At 31.8% G+C, this 13,490-nt stretch overlaps 1 long non-coding RNA gene across 2 annotated transcripts in view; it reads right to left on the bottom strand.

The window, feature by feature from the left end:
• Nucleotides 1–13,490, bottom strand: part of LOC136039499 (uncharacterized) — a 110,929-nt gene that overhangs the window by 85,738 nt on the left and 11,701 nt on the right. For both annotated transcript variants that reach the window (XR_010620461.1, XR_010620462.1), the window contains exon 3: nt 10,831–11,932. This is a non-coding gene — a long non-coding RNA (uncharacterized LOC136039499). The remainder of the gene's footprint in view (nt 1–10,830; nt 11,933–13,490) is intronic.

Genomic DNA, 13,490 nt, shown 5'->3' with positions numbered 1-13,490 from the left:
TACAACATCATGTTTTACACCCCTTATCAGATGCCTAAAATTTTACCCCAATCCCCATTAGTATTTTAATATATTATCCCTGCTCCTACAGAGAAATGCAATAGGCACGTCTGAGTGTAACGTGGCAAGTATAATCTACCTTTCAGCAATTGCTACTTAGTAAACATAATTTTGCATGCTTATGTTTAAATCTTCTTATTTCACTCCCCCTCCCCCCAGAAAAAAAGCAACAAAACAAGATGCTAGGCTGCAAAATATATTTTTTTATATAAATCGTAAGAAATTAACGATTTTTTCCATTGTAAAAGCATAGAACAATGCCAAATTTTGAATCGGACATAAACTTAAGTACTCACAATCCAAATTCAAAAGAAATCTAAACCCTAAAAAATTTACTTAGTTTTAATAAATCTGGATTTTGGCGAATGTATAGTAAAACTGACTGCATACAAAATGGTCTTCCCTAGAAAATCAAGAAAGAAATTCAAAAGAGAGCAAATAATTTAAGTTTTGGACTGGATTTTTTTTTTGGGCTAAATGGCTTTTTCATAGTTTTAATCGGAAGATTTTGAAAAAAAGGAGCGAGAGAAGAGGCCTAGTTGCCCTCCAATTTTTTGATTACTTAAAAAGGCAACTATAACTTTTAATTTTTTAAGAACGTTTTCATAAGTAAAAAATATACGTAACTTACGAATTAACTTACGTAGCGAACTTCGATATTCGTATGTTTTTATTGCGTATATGAGGGGGCTCACCCCTTGTCGATACCTCGCTCTTTACACTAAAGCTTAAATGTTGTCCCAATTCCTTAAGAATGACCCCTGAATCACAAAGGCCGTAGAATAAGTAGTTGAAATTACTAAAAATACTTTAACGTAAAGAGCGAGGTATGACGAGGAGGTAAACCCCTCATATGCATAATAACTTCTGTTCCAATAAATACCCGATTAGTAATATTTCTAAATCATATAAATTAAATACTCTTTTCAAACGTTGTGTTTTATTTTAACTGTTATAAAAAAAAAAAAAAAATCCGGAATAGACCTCTCTTTAAAGTACAAGACAAATTAAAATTGTTATATGCAAAACAAATTTGAACATAAGGAAAAAATAAACTCATTCAAATATAAAAACACGAGATTGAAACGTGTCACGTGTTGAAAAATCATCATGTGATGTCACGTGAAAAAGACACGTGGTCAAAACGTTTCGCTTTCTTTGGCAATAACACCGAAAGATTTTGACCGTTGGGAACATTTCCAAAAAGACAAATTGCATCATCACCCTGTCCATAAAAAAAAGGTGTGTCTGAGAGAAGATCACAGGTGTCGCAGGATATAAACAAACATATGATTAAAATCAACTTATGGCTATGCAGCCAGAATAAATAGCTCAGTATAGAAAGGTTGAGTAATTTGATTGCTATGAAAAAATGATCAAACAATGAAAAAAAAACTCATAGAATTATTCAAATAATAGGTTAAAGTGAAAAAACGTAAATATAATGAATTACTGAATACTATATACATTTATAAGATAGTTTAACTATTTTACTTATATTGTAAACCAGATAAACTTTTAATTAAGACTGTTAACATGGCAACACTGTTGAAACTATGGCAGTGCCCTAAAAATTTCACAATAGCATATATATATATATATATATATATATATATATATATATATATATATATATATATATATATATATATATATATATATATATATATATATATATATATATATATATATATAGAAAATCAATGTTTTCAGATATAGAAATCAGTGTTGCTGTTCTTATTATAAATTGCTGCTCTGGGATACTTTCGCTCGTATTTTGACTCCCCTCCTCGTATATTTGGGAGAAGGGGGCTTCGGCCTCAACTCACAACTCAACACAAGGCTGTTCCTTACAGCAAAATATTCCTTCAGACTTCGGCAACCCCTTCTAATAAATACCAGATTAGTATTTTGGACTAACCAGATTAGTTTTCCGGAAAGATTGTCTTAGGCTACTGCGCTAAAACATTAAATGAAAACATACATTGAAAAATAAACTCGAATAAACTAAATACAATTCGTAAAAAGAATGTTTCACAGGCATAAATTTGAACCAAATTGCCAGTTTAAACAGTACTAGTTTCTCTCCGTACTAGTTTCTCTAGTTTCAACAATCTAATTCAATAGCTGAATTTATTTCAAATTAATCAAACTACACTAGTAAGACATGATATTATGTAAAAATATATATATGTAAAAATGTTTGTAATGAAAAAAAAAATATTCGAAGCAGATGAATCAGGTCGTAAAATGTTGCGCAATAGATGTTCGTGGGCGGAGAAAATCGTCTCTATAAAATAGAAAAATAGAAAATCGTCCATAAAATAGAAAAATAGAAAATCGTCTCTATAAAATAGAAAAATAGAATATCGTTTCTATAAAATAGAAAAATAGAAAATCGTCTCTATAAAATAGAAAAATAGAAAATCGTCTCTATAAAATAGAAAAATGGAAAATCGTCTCTATAAAATAGAAAAATAGAAAATCGTCTCTATAAAATAGAAAAATAGAAAATCGTCTCTATAAAATAGAAAAATAGAAAATCGTCTCTATAAAATAGAAAAATAGAAAATCGCCTCTATAAAATAGAAAAATAGAAAATCGTCTCTATAAAATAGAAAAACAGAAAATTGTCTCTATAAAATAGAAAAATAGAAAATCGTCTCTATAAAATAGAAAAATAGAAAATCGTCTCTATAAAATAGAACAATAGAAAATCGTCTCTATAAAATAGAAAAATAAAAAATTTTCTCTATAAAATAGAAAAATATAAAATCGTCTCTATAAAATAGAAAAATAGAAAATCGTCTCTATAAAATAGAAAAATAGAAAATCGTCTCTATAAAATAAAAAAATAGAAAATCGTCTCTATAAAATAGAAAAATAGAAAATCGTCTCTATAAAATAGAAAAATAGAAAATCGTCTCTATAAAATAAAAAAAAAAGAAAATCGTCTCTATAAAATAGAAAAATAGAAAATCGTCTCTATACAATAGAAAAATAGAAAATCGTCTCTATAAAATAGAAAAATAGAAAATCGTCTCTATAAAATAAAAAAAAAGAAAATCGTCTCTATAAAATAGAAAAATAGAAAATCGTCTCTATACAATATAGAAAATCGTCTCTATAAAATAGAAAAATAGAAAATCGTCTCTATAAAAGAAAAATAGAAAATCGTCTCTATAAAAAAGAAAAATAGAAAATCGTCTCTATAAAATGTATATAGTATTAAGTAAACCATTAACTACATTTACTTTTTTATTATTTTGCCCTATTGTCTGAATAATTCTATGCAATTTTTTCATTGTTTAATCATTTTTTCATAGCTATCAATGAGTTTATTATTTCCTTATATTCAAATTTGTTTTGTATACAAAACACTTAATTTGTTTTGTACTTTAAAGAGGTTCTAAAAAAATAGGACTAAATAAATAAAATAAACTGCCGAAATAGATAAATAAATACAATGCGCAAAAAGAATGTTCTCTGGTATTTATTTGAGCCTAATTGTCGGGTTGAACCATGCTAATTTTTTGGTTTCAGCCATATATTTTGATGGCTGAATATATATATAGATTAAGAATATAGAATTGAATAGATTTTAATTACAACCATAATTAAAATAACGCTGTTACATGAGGCTCTTACAGTCAAGAAACACAGACGAATTGGGCTGTACAACCGGAACACGGTTGTACACACCGGAAACGGAACATGCATGCAACATGAACATGAACATAGCGATTGTAAAATCCCAAGATCATACGTCATCGGTTCTCTCTGCATTGATTGGTGCAAATATGTAGGAGCTATGCGGTTTGTGTATATAAAGAAATGAATTCGTCAAAACCTTCTAGATGTGAAACTAACTAACACCAAGCAACAACACAAAGCTTTTGAATTTAAAGTTTTAATATTTCTTTAAACGATGCATAGGAAAGTCTTTGAAATGTCGGAAGCACGAAGCTGTACAAGTCAGAAGGAGCAAGATTTTTTGTATAAGAATATCTTAGCCATGTCGGAAAGAACTAGCTATACTGAAGAAAAGAAGTCACTAGCTCCAAGAAGAAATATGGGCTTATCAAGAAACTTTCTATTAGAAGGAAAAAATACAATTTTGATGAAAGGAAAGTATAAGTCAATGGCAAAAAGCATGTTAGCAAGGAAAACATTATACAGTGAAAAAAATGTGCAGAAGCAAACTAAAGAAAGGAAAATTCTTGGAGTGGCGAAGGAAAACAGGGCAAAGTTTTCGATTACAAAGGTATGCAAAGAAGTACTGACAAAAACGGAAATAACACGGATTGTAACGACGAAAGTTGAAAAGAGGAAAGACATGGAAATTGAGGATACAAAAAAAGTGGATTTATCGACCTTAAAGCGAGAAATGGAAGTAATAGACGCTGAGATTCGCCATGCACAACATGATGTTGAAACGCTTGAGGTGGAATTACAGAAGTTTTTAGTTCAAAAAGAAATTGATCAACTTCAAAGAATTTTGGAGAGGTATTGATTACATAGTTTTGGAGATTCTATGCCATGGTGGCCTAAATTCTGGTCAACTTTAATTAAATTTACAGGATTACAGTTTCAAAAATTCTTGTTTTCTAGATAGCAAAATTTTGTATTCCTCAAGCTAGTTTTTAAATTCTGTGTATGCTTGTTTTTATGAATATGTTTGTCATTTTTAAAGATATTCTTTTTGCCTTACTTTGGATACATAGAGAAAAAGAATATCTTGCCCGATATATTTTTTGGCAAAGAAAATAAAAATTTTAGCAAAACCAGGCGACAATGAGTGAAGGTGGCCCCTTCATGAGACCCCTGTCGGCTGAGCAGATAATACTCACTTCAAAATAAGTGAGGGGGACCTGGGAGCTAGCTAAAACTACCTGAATATAGAATTCAATAGTTCAAAAACAAAGTTTTGCATTTTAGATATAATAATCCTAATTACACTTCTAATGAAAAGCGAAATCACCAATGCAACAGCACAAACACACACCACACAACGAACATATAAAATATAAACCCTAATAAATAATATATAATAAATAATATATAAAATATAATAAATAGTGAATAAAAACAAAACAGAAGGAGAGAGGATGACTGTTTTCTTACTTTAGTAATTAATATAGATAAATACTTGAACGAAGCCTTAACCTACTCATCCAGGGTGAACAACTAGAAGGAGTAAGGGCAGAGAAGGACCTAGGAGTAGTAACTGATAATGAATTGAAATTTCATAGCCATATGCTGACACAGGTTGCTGATGCTAACATAGCCCTTGCGTTTATTTCATCTCAAGAAAACCTTTTAAGGTTTTATTAAATTCTACACTTTTAAGAGAAAAATAAGTCTCAGAATGCGAGATAAAAATGTTCTCATTTTTTTTAAATGAGGTCTTTTTTAAAACTTACCCTCTTAGATTTTTAAGGTCTTGTCAAGGGGTCATGTTACAAATATTGTAAAAATTAAGCCGGCGTTAGAAGTTTCAGAGTACTTTAGATCTTTCTCAAGGTATATCCTATGATTGATCCCCCGTGAGTAAGGGAGGTGCGGAATTTCATCTCCTGAGTTTATTTTTTGAACACTTGTGCCTAAAAAAAGATGAAATAATCTGTAATTAATTTGTATATTGGATTTACTGTCCCTAAGGTTGTTCGTACTTACTTGCATAGCTCTGTACCGAATCAGGATTTGACTTGATAAAAATTAAATTAAAAAAACAAAAATAGTTTCTCCAACTGAAGATAAAGAGCAGCATTAAAACTTAAAACGACCAAATATACTTCGTATATGAGGGGGAGGGGGCTGTCCCTACCTCAATCCTTGCTTTTTACGCTAAAGTCATGATGTTTTCTAGAAATATCTTATTAAAATTCGAAGGTCCTTTTGCTTGAGCATTATTTCTTAAAGAATTTTGACGAAAAGTCAAACTCTAGCGTAAAATACGAGAAAGAACGGCATAATTCATTCTGTATTCCTCATGTATGGAATAATTTCTAATCGTTTTTACTTTTAATCTTACCTCCTTACTTTCATTCAAAAAACCTAGTTTTTTTTTTATTTCTAACAGTTTTTCAAACCATTCCAGGAAATCACCTCCTCCACCGTGAAAAATTTACCCCGGAAACGCATTCTCCTCATATTGAACCAATGGGCAAATTACGTAGCTTACAAGCCTTTCTCCAAGGACTATCAGGGTCCATATAATTTCCAAAGGCATTGTTACTGGTCCTTTCAACTATGCTGAGCCAAATGGCTATCTAAAACATTTGATACGGTGCCTTTGGAGGAAAAAGGGGCGTGGGAAGGAGGCTAGTTGCCATTAAATACATTTTGTCACTTAAAAAGGAAAATGATTTTTTTTTCAATTTAAATGAGCCCTCTCCCAATCTTCTAGGATCACAAGTTCGATACGATCTCCCCAGAAAAACAAGACAAAAAACATTCGCGATCTTTCTTCTGGCCATAAATCAAAATTCCACATTTTTATGTAGGAGCTTGAAACCCCTACAAAGGGTTTTCTGATATGCTTATTATGAGCCATGTCACTCCTCACTACAGTTCATTATCACAAACTATTTGATTGCTTCTAGTATAATATATTTTGTTTTAGGGTCGCCTTTTATTATAGGCAATTCTGGAGCGTTGATTCTGATACTGCTGAAGAATTAAAAATAGCTAACACCTCCAGGAAATAATGTTATTTTTAAACAATTAATATAGTCTCGATAGTATAATATGAAGTAAATTTTTATCCACAATAATAAAGAAAAATTAAAAATAAATTAAAAAATTAAGATTAAGCTTCCATTCTTTTCAATCAATTCATTTCAAGTGCAATCAAAACTAACTGTTAAATAATTATTAATTCGTCACTTGGAAATGTTGCTTTAACAATCATCTATGCCAACCGACTACCTAAAATTTTCCAATGACAAATAGTCCTTGAGCCTTTTAGATGGTTGGGGGGGGGGTGTACTTATTTGTAATCGTTAATTATCCTTATGGTATTATTTTCTTTTTCTGCTGTTTTGATGCACTGACAAATAAAAACACACATACAGCTTTTTAGCAAAGCGCAAATACCAGTCTAACCTTTAAGAGTGTTTAAGAATACAATAGCCTTTCTTTATTTGTGGTAATTTCTGTTTGTTTTAAGTTTGAATTACAATACGAATTTATCTCTTATCAATTGTTATCGATTTTAACATGTCTCTTCACTTTTCTCTAATTTCTTTTTGGAAATCTTCTTTTTGATGAATTTAAAACATTAGCCTATAAGGTTGGCAAGAGTCTGACATTTGGCTACATATTAACCATACATCTACTTGAAGTGTAGGAGGGATAAAGGAAGTTTGAAATACTTCAAGAAAAATACAACTAAAAACTATTGATAAATCATAAAATGGATATATCTTTGTGAAATTAAATAAAGAAAATAAACTAAACAAGAGCTAAGAGCTCATATGGCATTTGTGACGAGGCCGGAAGAGCCAAGAACTTATATGGTATGAGCTCTAGCAAAATTCTAAGTTTCAACAGATTGATTTAAAAAGAAAATCAGAGGCTTACTGTCGGTTAGGATTTAAAATAACAGCTCCAAGACACGGGGTCTTTCTAAATATCAAAATTCATTAAGATCCGATCACCCACTCGTAAGTTAAAAGTACCTCATTTTTTCTCATTTTCCCTCTCCCTTCAGCCCCCCAGATGGTCGAATCGGGAAAAACGACTTTATCAAGTCAATTTGTGCAGGTCCCTGACACGCCTACAAATTTTCATCGTCCAAGCACGTCCAGAAGCACCAAACTCGAAAAAGCACTGGATCCCCCCTAACTCCCCCAAAGAGAGCGGATCCAGTCCGGTTACTTCAATCACGTATCTACGACATTTGCTTATTCTACCCACCAAGTGTCATCCCGATCTCTCCACTCTAAAGGTTTTCCAAGATTTCCAGTTTCCCCCTCCAACTCCCCCCAATGTCACCAGTTCTGGTTGGGTTTAAAATAAGAGCTCGGAGACACGAGTTACTTGTGAATATCAAATTTCATTAAGAGCCGGTCACCCGTTACTAAATTAAAAATACCCCAATTTTTCTAATTTTTCCGAATTAATATCCCCCTCCAGCTCTCCTAAAGAGAGCGGATCCGTTCCAATTATGTTAATCACGTATCTAGAACTTATGCTTCTTCTTCCCATCAAGTTTCATCCCGATTTCTCAACTCTATGCGTTTTCCAAGAATTCCGGTTTTCAAGATTTCTATTTCCCCCAACTCCTCCCAACGACACTGGATCCTGTCGGGATCTGAGTTAAAAGATCCTTCTAAATATGAAACTTTATTAAGATCCGATCACTCCTTCGTAAGTTAAAAATACCTCTTTTTTAATTTTTTCAGAATTAACCCTCCTCCCAACTCCCCCAAAGAGAGCGGAATCGTTCTGATTATGTCAATCAAGTATCTGGGACTTGTCCTTATTTTTCCACCAAGTTTCATCCCAATCACTCTAAGCGTTTTCCAGGATTTTAGGTTTCTCCCTCCAACTCCCCCCAATGTCACCGGATCCGGTCGGGATTTAAAATAAGAGCTCTGAGACACGATATCTTTCTAAATATTAAATTTCATTAAATCCGATCACCCGTTCGTAAATTAAAAAAATACCACATTTTTTCTAATTTTTCCGGATTAACCGTCCCCCACTCCCCCCAGATGATCGAATCGGTGAAACGACCATTTCTAATTTAATCTGGTCTGGTCCCTGATACGCCTACCAAATTTCATCGTCCTATCTTATCTGAAAGTGCCTAGACTAGCAAAAACGGACAAACAGACAGACAGACCGACAGAATTTGCGATTGCTATATGTCACTTGCTTAATACCAAGTGCCATAAAAATTCAGATTAAGCTTACTTGAATATACACGGTAGATTGGCAGATGTGTTCATTTGTGGAGAGATGTAGGGTTAAAATTGAAGAAACCCCAGCTCAAATCATTGGAAAACAAAAAGAGAAATAGTTAACAGATAGGAACATAGCATAGATCTTGAGATACTGGGGATGTGGGACTGGGACTTTGTCCACATACCTGATTGTCAACACTACACTGGCTGTACTGAACACAATGAGAGTAAAAAAAAAACTTCTAGGAAGAGAAAGAAGCGGCAATACTTAGGCATAGACCTTTGCTAATCCATCTTGGGTACAGCACGTAGGCTTAAAAATTATTGAAAAATCGACAACATAAAAAACCATGAAAACAGAAAGAAAGTCAGGGAGAACATAGAAATTATCAACATAGAATCGATCCAAGAAAAAGTTGCAAGCAAACACCGAGAATCAAAATGGCCGAAGCCAAAAGCTGAAAGGGTATAAAAAAAGAAAAAAAAAATATAGAGACTGTAAACAAAGATTTAATTACGAATTTCTGTGGAAGGTGTTTTTAGTTGGCGTCATTCTTATATATTAATAGTAGTGTTGACTGTTTTATCAATAACAGCCATTAAGATTGTTTAAATAGTAGAAACAAGGCAGATGCAGTAATGATAAAAAGCAGTCGTATTCTATAATGCAACATTAGGCTCAGATCTATAGTTAATAACCTCAGAAATTTTTAAATACCAACTTAAATGTGTTTGTGAAAAATCTACTCAATATATCTTAATATTGCATTTTTACATTAAAATATAAGCCCCAGATTTGCAACCTATAAGCTAAGAAATCCTTAAATACTACGATTTTTTTTTAAACTGGTTCGAATGCTTGTCCCCCTGTCCATAAGCTTTATGGAAATTTGTTTTTGTTTTTTCCATAGAACTTCCTATTCACTATACTTTGCCAATTCATTGGTGTCTGTTCTGGCGTTAAACTATTATACTCAATACAAGAGTACAAAGTATATATATATATATATATATATATATATGTATATATATATATATATATATATATATATATATATATATATATATATATATATATATATATATATATATATATAAATATATATATATATATATATATATATATATATATATATATATATATATATATATATATATATATATATATGTATATATATATATACATATATATATACATATATATATATATATATACATATATATAAATAAATATATATATATATATATATATATATATATATATATATATATATATACAAATATATATTGGTGTCTGTTCTGGCATTAAACTATTATACTATATGTGTAAATTTATATGGCTCTGAAAATATTTGCACTCTTTATTGCATTCATTATAGCAATTTTTTCATAAGAAATTCAAGCATTGATAAAGAATGATTGATGTTTATGAAAAGCGTCCTTGATGCCTTTTGATTTAGGACAGTCAAACTGCAATATTTCAACCTATATTGGTTAACTTTTAACTATTTTTTACCACATTAAATAATCCCTGCATAATGACGAGTCAAAAGATAAGCAATCTACTTATATAGGTAATGTTGAAGACTGAAAGGAGTGATATTTGAGGTCGAAGAGCCAAAATTAGGCAATCTAAATAGAGGTGCTGAAATTTATTGTATGACATTTAAATATATTAAAATTGTATGCTTTTAAATACATTTAAATTGTATGCTTTTAAATATATATAGTATTTCCATCAATTATGAACTACTTGCTTTGCGACGTCGGGCCCAAAACTGCCCTCAGATGAAAAAAAAAAATCTTGGTTTGACTGTGATTCCTACCTACAAAACATTACTAAGATAAAAAAACTTACCCAGAGAGAAGTTCGAAAACCGTTCTGATCTCTTTTGTTTTTCAGCTCCTTGAGAAGGTTATTCCACAAGTTGGAAAAACTATTGGCAACGAACACCTAATTGACCCAAAGTTATCCTAATTTTCCTAGTTCATCAATTGTCCCAACATCATCAACTGCACGCTTTTACACATAGTTTTATATAAGCAGGTGCCGGGAGATATCCACTTACTAGTTCAGTGCACTAGATTCAAAAGAAAAAATTAGTTTTTTCGATAGAGAACTAATCTACACTCTCTCTATGATTTGAACAGAGTTTATTCACTCACATCCGTCTGTCTGTGTAAAGGATTCTTCTTGCGTTCAGCCGCACAAATAAAACTGACCCAGTCACAGTTGCCATGAAATTCTATGTCATCAGCCAAAGCCACGTAACTTCATCTTAGAAAATGCACCTATAAGTGTCCCGTGATTCGATATCTTTTAGATGCAAACATTCAAATTATTAATATAGGCTACAATAGAACATCAAAGGCCAAACTAAGAGCCTTGAGTCACTCCACATTTAACATTCACTTAATCTGATTCATCACTTCTATCATTAACCAACTGGTTCCATCCCTTAAAAAAGATTAAAGATTTTATCATTAAAAGAAACCCATGATTTTTATTCATGGATTTAAATAGAACATATAATATCCTTGGTTTCCTCGCAATGTAAAAACATTCACCCTATGTTTAAATTCTAGATCACTTTGTAGAATCTGAACACCTTCTATTAACACCTGCCAGAGACGCAAATGTCTTATTGACGAGTCTGGGTCTATATCTTGATAAATCAATTTGCTGTATATAATGCTGTAGATACAGATTTGATAAAGACTGTTGAACTTTACTTGCGCGATTAGTTTGCCTGCAACAAATTTAATGACCACAAATCGTCATAGCAGATTGATCAGTTGCAGATCAGGAGGTTCCAAAGGCACCCAGGTGATAGCAGGGTGGGGGCACCCAGGGCGTCACTTCACTTTCTGTTCGATTTTTCGCCGATACAACTTAAAATTAGCGATCAAATGAACCCTTTCTTATTGTTTCCATGACATCCCACTGTATTTAATGAAACCTGTAAAAAGACAAAGAGATTATACACGATATGCTCTTTACTGTGAGTAGGCAAAAAACCAGATGCCAAACATTAACCTTAAAATTGTTCAGGGTTCAGGAAATGTCATATAACTAAAGTCAATTTTATCCATAAAATTACTTTGGTTTTCTAATAACAGGGTTACACCAATAGCTATGAGAAATAACTTCCAAAGGCATTCACTTCATCTTGAATCATCTTCTGGTTCATAGCTATAAAGTTTAAGCAAATATGCAACTAGGGCTGTATAAGATATGACTTATTGAGCCATATCAGCGATGGATGTGAGATAACATCCAAATAGGACAGCAGTCATTTTTCCCAAAAGAAAGTTCATTTTCTATTTTGTTCTTTTGACTTATTCAACATTCTTTTGCATCCTTTGCAATCTTGAAGGACGAGCAGGCAAATATACCCATTTCGAATATACCCCTTCCTGCTTTTTATTAGCCTTAGAGTATATCAATTTCAGGCCAGAATTAAATAAGCTCTACAAAGTTTTATTGGAATACCACAATACACAATTCGTCTTGAAATTCTCCAACCATCAAAGCGACACCAGTGTGATATTACCATTACTTCAGGACTCAGGATTATTCTACAATATGTTTTTTTAGAGTAGGAATTATACACGAATTATTCTTCTTCAAGAGTGATAATACTTTTTTTGTGCTGATAGAATATAGAATATATTTATTCACTACAATAGCCGGAGCTAGCATTAACATGTCATGACAAAAATAATTTATACCTTCAAAAACACTCACAGGAAAACTTCAACAAACATTATATTAATCAAACACATATTAATCAAACATTAAATATTAGTTGCGTCAATATTATTAAAATGACGGGTAAAATATGGAACAAATGATTTGCGATATCTCTGAGTACTACAGGCTAAGCAAGTCAGTAACTGTGGACAATTCTTTTTTATTTGTTGGAGTCTAGTAACTGGTCCTTCAGTTGGGGGGCTCTCAAGGTTGGGTAATAGACGACAATCAGTTGGAGAATTCAAACAATTCAGTCCAAATCTATATGTTAAGCCATGTCTACGACTATCAAGTGAGTCCAAATTGAGTTGTTTCAGTGCATCCTCGTAAGTTGAGTAGTTAAGTCCAAGTATAATTTTTACAGCTCTTTTTTGTATTGTCTCAAGTCTATCTGTTTGATCTTTTGTCAATCCCGGATGCCAAGCAGGGCATGCATTATATGACAATAACATTTAATAATAAATAATATGATTATATGACAATAACATTTAACTATTTTTCTAAAAGCTAATGTACCAATAGATTCTACCATACTTCAAAGTGGACTGTCACAAATCCAAAGATTTGGACCAGGAAGTTACATGTCCGAAGCAATTTGAAGTTATGCTTTGGCATTCTGTGAACTTGCTGGACTCATCTAAAACAATTTCAAATGTAAAATCGCATCCTTACTCAAATCAGGGACCACAAATCCACATAGAACATCCTAAGCATGAACAGAGATTATTGTTAGGCATTTGTGAGATTCATGTCAGGTATTTTGT

Source organism: Artemia franciscana, chromosome 19, assembly GCF_032884065.1.
Source record: "Artemia franciscana chromosome 19, ASM3288406v1, whole genome shotgun sequence".
Lineage (NCBI taxonomy): Eukaryota > Metazoa > Arthropoda > Branchiopoda > Anostraca > Artemiidae > Artemia > Artemia franciscana.
The sequence above is the reverse complement of the archived record's forward strand: the minus strand, read 5'-3'. Positions and strand labels throughout refer to the sequence as shown.